The sequence below is a fragment of the Epargyreus clarus genome, unplaced genomic scaffold (genome assembly GCF_041222505.1).
Source record: "Epargyreus clarus isolate Ecla_fem2 unplaced genomic scaffold, WU_Ecla_fem_2.2 ptg000008l, whole genome shotgun sequence".
Classification (NCBI taxonomy): Eukaryota; Metazoa; Arthropoda; class Insecta; order Lepidoptera; family Hesperiidae; genus Epargyreus; species Epargyreus clarus.
The window spans coordinates 9,876,480-9,885,329 of NW_027332216.1; positions in this window are offsets into that span (position 1 = coordinate 9,876,480).

Here is an 8,850-nt window from a genome sequence, read left to right on the forward strand (position 1 = left end):
ACTAAAGGGGGACTTCTGGAGTTGCGGGCGGCAAGAAAGAGAGCTCTAACCGCCCAGCCAAAGACCCTGGATAGAACCACTGTATGTAAGGTCCCATATAACATGGACGGTTCCTATGGAATAGTGCAAATAATAATTATTGTATCCTACATGAAACTTATGTTTTAAAGAAAGTTTCATTACAGTCCACTAATTAGAGGTTTAGTGTATGTTTCTGAAGAAAGCTTGACCAATTTAGCTACACAGTGACGAAAAAAAAAGCTTTTATTAATTAAATATTAATGAACCCTTTAACAATTTTAACGATAAAGTATAGCGTTAAAATTGTTAAAGTACAAATTTACGATTACAGTTATTTGTATGTCATATCATTTATTTTAACGCGGGCGAAGCCGCGGGTTCTGCTAGTGTATCGTATAATTATGTACGTATAAGTCAATTGCATTTATTCGATTTAAAAATCAGGGAATATAAGAGGTATGCAATAATAAGGAGTATGCAATAAATAAAGAAAAATCGACATGCAGCGATGTTTCTCAATCGAGAGATATGAACCAATATTTACTCCGCGGAAACCAATCATAATCAATATCCGGTAGAGCGGTAATTTTGCAATCATCCTGAGCAAATGGTCTCCAGAACTAGGCACAGATAATTGAGATTGCATTTCGACACTTAACATCATCCATATCGATGATTTCAATGGTGATATTGTACGGCATAGATCATCACATTTCTATTATCGGCTATGATCTGACATATTACTATTTTAATGCTTGACACAGTATCGAAAAAAACGTATTCAATAAATAAAACTACTCGATAATCATTGATGTCATTTCCCGTCCTAAGAGATAGTCCTAAGAGATAGATTCTGCTAGTCAGAGATAATTGAGATTGCACCCCGACATTAACATCTTCATCAGTTATTCAGACTCCAATATCGATAAATCAAATTAATGCGATGCATTAAACATTAATGTAATGTGCTATATGTGCAATGGTTTACGTTCAGTAATTAATATTTGCATATTTGAAATTACCGAGAAAATTAAAGAGGTAGTTATTATGAAGTAAATAAGATGTCCCGCTATGCAGCAGCGTATTGCTGTCCGTGAGATAAGAGCCAATATTTATTCTGCGGAACCAATGACAATCAATATGCAGTCGAGTGATTTAGAGCAGTAATTTTGCAATCATCCTCGGCACATGGTCACGCATGCAAGTCAGAGTTAATTGGGATTGTATCCGTATCGTATCGTATCGTATCGTATCGTATCGCCTGTGCAAGTCAGAGATAATTAAAATTGCATCCAGATATTTGACATCTTCATCAACTCACTCTAATAGCGAACAACCAAAGAAGTGTGCATGGGTATGTGTGAATCTATTCGTCTTAATGGAATTTACATTTTTTTTGTCTAGTAATTCAAATAGCACATTTAAAATAACATAGGAAAGGATAGAGTAGCCATTTCGCAGTAAAAAAGAAGCCTTGCTGTACAGTGATGTATTTCCATCCGTGAGATATGGGCCAATATTTATTCTGCGGAAACCAATCACAATCAATATCCAGTGGAGTGACATAGAGCGGTAATTTTCCAATCATCCTCGGCAATTGGTCGCACATGCAAGTCAGAGTTAATTAAAATTGAATCAAGATATTTGACATCTTCATTAGCACCCTCCAATATCATACAACCAAAGTAGTGTGTATGGATATGTAGCGAACTATTCGTCTTTATGTTATCTGCAAAATTTTTTGACTTGTATTTTTCGAATTGCATATTTGAAACAATATCGAAAAGGATAGAGTAGCCACTAGGCAGTAAAAAAGAAGCCTTGCTATACAGTGATGTATTTCCATCCGTGAGATATGGACCAATATTTATTCTGCGGAAACCAATCACAATCAATATCCAGTGGAGTGATATAGAGCGGTAATTTTCCAATCATCCTCGGCAAATGGTCGCGCATGCAAGTCAGAGTTAATTGGGATTGTATCCCGACAATTTACATCTTCATCAGTTATAGACTTCAAAATCGATACCTACTGCTTCGATGTAATGGAATACTGATGATTTACTGCCGCATATGCATATGTATAATAACAATTTGTTTGTGTATAGGAAAAGAATATCATGATATTCAAAGAAAGAATATTGTCATTATGGAGTATCTGGATCTAAATTGAAATAGTTACGACGATTTTATCTTTCATCCATAAATACAACTATTGTAGTATGATGTCTTCCATTACTTTGATATCAGGATATTACTTCATTAGATAAAATGGGCATAGAAATAGAGATACAATTTGAAATCATTGGATAATCAATAAAGCTTAGGTTTTTCTTACTATAATATCCTGTCATTTATAAGAATTTATCAGTAAATTTGCTAGATGATACATGTTATCTGTTAATAGAAAAATGAAATTCTCTTTTTTTCATCCTTGTGTTGTTCACTTTCGAAGTAAGAGTCCTTCCCTACAAGAATTTGGTGGCAATTATCTCTTTCCTAACATCAGGTAGAATAGTTAATTGTATCAGGCGTTACTTTGCGGAAATCCATGCTATTAAGTTAAGATTAAAACTACTTCGCAACAATCCGCTACAAATATGTATGATGGTATATATTTTAAACCATGCAGTATGTACCACCCTCCCTCCCTCAAAGGATGCATGCAGATGCAAAAATTAAAAATATACACCACCATACATACCACCACCATATGGTGGCATGCAGATGCAAAAATTAAAAATATACACCACCATACATACCACCACCATATGGTGGTGGTATGTATGGTGGTGTATATTTTTAATTTTTGCATCTGCATGCATCCTTTGAGGGAGGGAGGGTGGTACATACTGCATGGTTTAAAATATATACCATCATACATATTTGTAGCGGATTGTTGCGAAGTAGTTTTAATCTTAACTTAATATCAGGTAGAATGTAACCCTGTCTTTTTCGTCCACCAGAATATTATGGTGAAATCACTTAATAAACGAATTGCTACACATTAGATCTAAATATGTTTTAGGTATTGCTGGAGGCAATTAAGAGAGTTGGCATTGTAAGAGATTTTAAAGGAGCCAATATACAGGGTGACTGTCAAGGGGGCATAGATTTCGAATTTCGAAACTACGAGTATATGAATGAGCAAAAATTCAAAAAGCAGTTACGATGCCGATAATGATACAAATTAAAACTCCAACATTATTTAAGAAAAAAATCGACGGGTTGTAGGTACCTACTCCATGTCCCTGTAGTTCCGGGAATAAAATAGGGCTAAGGTATCCCGTGCCTGTCGTAAGAGACGACTAAAAGGGGGCTTGCGGGGTTGCCGGCGGCAAGAGTGGGAGCTCCAACCGTCCGGCAAGCAACCCCGGGAAGGACAGCGGTATATGTGGACGCATGTCATGGTAAATACCAGGTGTGCCGTAGGAGCGTAAACTGCTCCCCCCAGGGCAGACCCCGACCGGAGCAGCGCGCTTGGAGGACTCCGATCGTGTTCCATCGGAGATCCCGGAGTTCTCCACCAAGCGGTGAGGACGGCAGCGGGGAGGTTTTAGTGCGGTAAAAATTTCACATAACCCGGCGTCGCTTCCACGTCGTCCCAAAAAAGATATTGCTGGAGGCAATAATAGGCGTGGCAGTAGAAAGTAAAATGCAGTCGAAGTAGAACCACGCAGTTCTGTCAATATAAATTACTATTTAAAATAATTCACACGTATAATAAGATCTCGTACCTACATTTTAATCACAATTTACATACATCATTGTCAAAAAGCTGTTAACCCAGTAAATATTTCAATGTAATTTCACTCGATAGTGGATAAAAGTGGCCACATTTGGTTCCCGTAGACAACAAAGGGTTAATTGGTTGTACGACATAAATTATGCACTGAGTTGTGAGTGCAATTGTATCTCATGGAGCAAATGTATGGAATGATACGAAATTATTATGTAATCCGTATTATTTGTCGTAAGTTTTTTTTTTATTGTCAGATATTAACATAGATAAGTATAGATATACCGCTTTGTAATTGTAGGAAGCCATTAAATGGTTTAAACGGTTGACAATTCTGTCAGCTATTTAATGGCTGTCATTTTTTTTTATTTTTTTTATAATATAAGGGTAGCAGACGAGCATGCAGTCCACCTGATGGTAAGTGGCTACTGCCGCCCATGGACATCTGTAATCAACCCCAGATAGGATTAGATATTCCTACCTGAGGTCGGCCACAGATGCGCCGCTACCCCTGAAGACTAAGCTGGAACGCCTCGGAAAAGTCTGTCTCCCTTACCACACCCTTCAAACCGGAACACAGCAGCGCCTAACACTGCTGTTATTAGGTAGAAATAGGTGTGGCGGTGGTGCCGCCGGAGTCGAACCACAAAGGGTTCTACCACCTTGAAAATGTGTATGTCATGGTGTAATTTACGCGGAACAATGCCGACATGCGCAGTTAAGTGGTACAAAAACACGAAATCGAAGAAAACGTGCGGAGAGATATTTTGCGGAGTGCGGAGTTAACTACCTTTTTTAATATTTTTCAAACACGAAAATAGATGACAGTGACAAATTCAATTGTTAAAACTGGTTACATTTTCTTGTTAGGAGTGAGTAATCTTTACTAATCTATGGATGTTAAACTACGTATTATGGTTTGATGGTTTTAGATGTATTACAGTTATTTTAGGATTTCTGGCTTAAAATGTTGTTAAACTCAATATTTTAAAATTAACTAAATATCAGAACTAGTAAGGCAATGATAGCAAATAATGTTGCAAATATTCATATTAGCTTAATCCAAATAAAGTTGCATTGACAAAATAACAAACTAATTGTTTGATAGCATATATCCAATTTGCTATCCGCGACTAAAAACGAGAAAAACGATGACAGCGGCTGAAAACAAAATTAGAGTTAAACTATTAGAGTCAGTCCAAAACATTTTAGCTCTCCGAAAAGATTTTATTTGTTGCGCCGGGTGATACGTTATCCACATAAAGAATGCCATTTATATGCAGCGTACATTTGTTCCAGCGCCATTACATTTCACTTCGCCAGTATTTGTGGGAACTGCATGATATTTGCTGAAAATGGAATTTTAACCTTTGTGTTTGGCTAAGCAAAGTGCCCGAATTGGAATTGTAACTGACAATGGATTTTTGTTAAATGTCCAATTCGTTGTCGTTGTGTTATAATGTGTGAGGTGATAATTCTTGCTCGCAGAACATACAAATAAATATAAATGAATTGTTTGTCTATAATTTTTATTTAACTGTCAGTATCCAAGCTCTAATGTTTGTTGCGCGATATGCAATGTAGAAATTTCTGTTTTTTGGCTTATATGTAAAAAATAAAATTGGAAACTAGATTTAATCGATTAACATACAGAGATTGCTTACAGGGAGAACTAACTTTTCAAGGGCTTCTATTTAAATCGGTACAATTTCAGGGCAAATCCGAAATATTTTAGCTATACAAAAAGATTTTATTTGTTGCACCGGGTGATACGTTATCCACATAAAGAATGCCATTTATATGCAGCGTACATTTGTTCCAGCGCCATTACATTTCACTTCGCCAGTATTTGTGGGAACTGCATGATATTTGCTGAAAATTGAATTTTAACCTTTGTGTTTGGCTAAGCAAAGTGCCCGAATTGGAATTGTAACTGACAATGGATTTTTGTTAACAGTCCAATTTATTGCCGTTGAAGTGTTTTAGTATGACACACGTTTTAATACACTTCAACATAACGGTCATAATTTTTGTTCGTAGATTTCTATACATTTAATTGTTTTTAATTTTGAATTAACTCTTTGTTTGTGCGATAGATGGTGTAGAAATGTGTATTTTTTGGATTTTCCTGTCAGGTTTCTTGCTTATTTGTAAAAAAATATGTTATATAAAGTAATGAATGAATTTGCATACAGAAACAAACTTTAAGGTTACATATTAAACTACTGATTGTTTCTGGGGGATTTAAAAAATTACATAAGGGGGATCCTTATGTCGTAGTTAAATTGGATAGCTTACTAAATATTACATGCGCAACTTCTACATTACATTTTAACGTCAAGTAAAATTTAATTATAAAATTATAAACATCCGGTTCAAACGCCGCGAGATATCCGTCTCAGTTCATAGTTCTCAGTTTCTTCGCAAAGTTAACTTCGAGTTTACATCGAAACTCCCGAGTTTCTGGCTCGGTTGAGCTACTCTTGCTTATCTTCACGGCAATGAATGAAGTTCTTTGAGCTTTTGCTAATTGTTTTTCTTTGTTATTCTTTGTATTATCATTTTGCCATCCTTATCATCTGTGTCACAATCTTTAACGCCCTTGAACACAAAGTACCTGAATAGAACTGAAGTAGCTGTATATACCACTAAAATACACTTTCTGGCGTTACATGAATTATATAGATCTTACGTAAAGACTCTCCTATAAATGTTATAAAAATGTATGATTATATGGCTAATCTAATAAGAGAACAGTTTGTTACAGTCATAGACCCATTCAATGATAACTATTATAGGAGGTCTCTAGAGCAAAATCGGTTCGTAAGCTATCACCGCTGTATTGATTGATAAGGATTTTAACACGCTTTTATTAGCTTGAGTTGTATCAATGTATGTACGTATGTAATGGAATCTTTGAGCTCAATTTTCAGCCGTTTCTAGAAACTTGATAAATTTTAAACTTTATACACGTATCAAGGACCGATGACAGTGCAATAATTTGATAATAGTTTCCCAATATCCTTATTAAATTAATTAATTCTTCAATTTATGAGTCAGTCACAGACTAAAAAATGATAAATAAATATTAGTTTAAAAAAACACGCTTTTATTGCTAATCGTCCTACAAACTACGAAATCAATCATAATTAATCGTTTCAAAATAAAATGCATTTTACTGCGGTCCAATACTATTATTCCATAGATAATTGCCAATATAATGTAACATTTAAAATATTATGCTTAATATTTTTAATTTTACATTCTACGTACAATGGGGTGCTCCCCACGCTTTTTACTCTGAATTGAATTACTATTAATCATAGGTTTGTTTTTTTCATACTTACCATTATTGACTTATCACTATTTTGCTTTAAGATACCAGTGCGGTTGGATAGATGGTTATTTGTTACTTTCTCGACCAAAACCTTCCAATTGGATTTGGACGAAATTTGAGACAGTCTGTTTATGACTTGGATTAATACGTACATTATTTTTACCGTGGTGTTCATACAAGCAGAGCAGCTGACAACTACTGTGTAAATAATTGTAGAGAACTTTCAAAGTTTTTCTACACGAGGTTTTAAACATTAAAGCAAATAATAATTTATTTTCGCACATACTTTTGTCTATCATTTAAATTGCCGTCAAATGTTCAAACATTTACCTGTCACAAAAATAAACTTTCCTACGTGTTGTGTCCTCATACAATAACTATTGAAAGCATTTACGGTAATGTACTTTCTATGTACCAACGGGAGCGTTATTTACCGTGAGACTTACCGAGCAAGTCAAACAGGGTTACAAGCTTCATAAAAACGTGTCTATTTTCTCCCCACCACCCTGTTCAATACTTTTAAATAAAGCGTTACAGGTGGGTGGTTAAGGATAGCTAATGAGGCTCGATGGCTATCCAGGACGAGAGGACACTGGAGCTAATGAGATGAAAAATTATGATCGTCCGCCTGTGGTGACCTCTTTCGCACCCGTAAGCCCTTTGCTCGCTCAGTATAAATAAGCCAGTGCACTGTACCAAGTATAAAGTATTTTTATCGCCTTTCATTAAAGAAAAAACTTGTTGCGACAGCGATGAGCGTATTTGAAGTTTATTCTAGAAACTGTGTTGAACTGTGTCAGTAAGGGGGTGATTTTTATAAGTTTGAAATGTGGAATGAATATTAGTATAAGATATTTATTCTGATGTAGGTTTTTAGCGTGCTAAGAATTAAAATCTGTTGATGATGATGATGATGATGATGATGTCTGATGATGTTTTGTGTATTGCCTAAGATTTTAACGACGTTAAAAATATGTTTTAGCCCTTAGATCAAACAACCTGAAGTTACAAGCTTTTTAAGAAAGAAGAAGAAGAAGTTACAAGCTTTTTAGTTTATGAAGAACATGCACATGATTTAGCGTTAGTAGTATGATGAATGGGATAAATTATTTTTGTTTTAGTATATTATACAATCTCCTTATTATTATGTTCCTTGACAATAAAGCCGTTTATTTTTTTTTACTTATTTTTTTAAGACATGAAATTTAACTATGTTGATTTTAAAATATTTTAACAAATTAAACTACATAAATAAAATATCAGTTGATGATGAAAAATATTCGGGTTTACTATCTTCAATATACCTACGTCTTGAAACTTCAAGATTTTGTCACAAAGAAATAGTACTAACCCTTAATTCTCTATACGACTACAGAAGCGTAATGACACTAGTAAAAATTAACTAACCCATAATACCTTATACTACTACAGAAACGTAGTCTGTGTCTCTACGTTAAGAAGCTTTGCTAACCGCTAGACGCAAATGGTTGACCGCAGCCGTTTGCAGGAGGTTTTATTGACTCTAACCAAGGCTTTGCCGAGTAACTTACTGGTACATAATGATTTTGAACTGAATCACTTTAATGTTGTAGTTAAAGTTGTGTAACGAGGCGACGGTATCGTAATTAGTTATTGGTTTTAAATAAATCACTTTGTTGTTTAATATAAGTACTCACACGATTTATTGTTTACGTGCGGTTATTTGTTATATTTAAGTATCTAAATTAGGTCCTTGGCCTCCGACGTATTCATG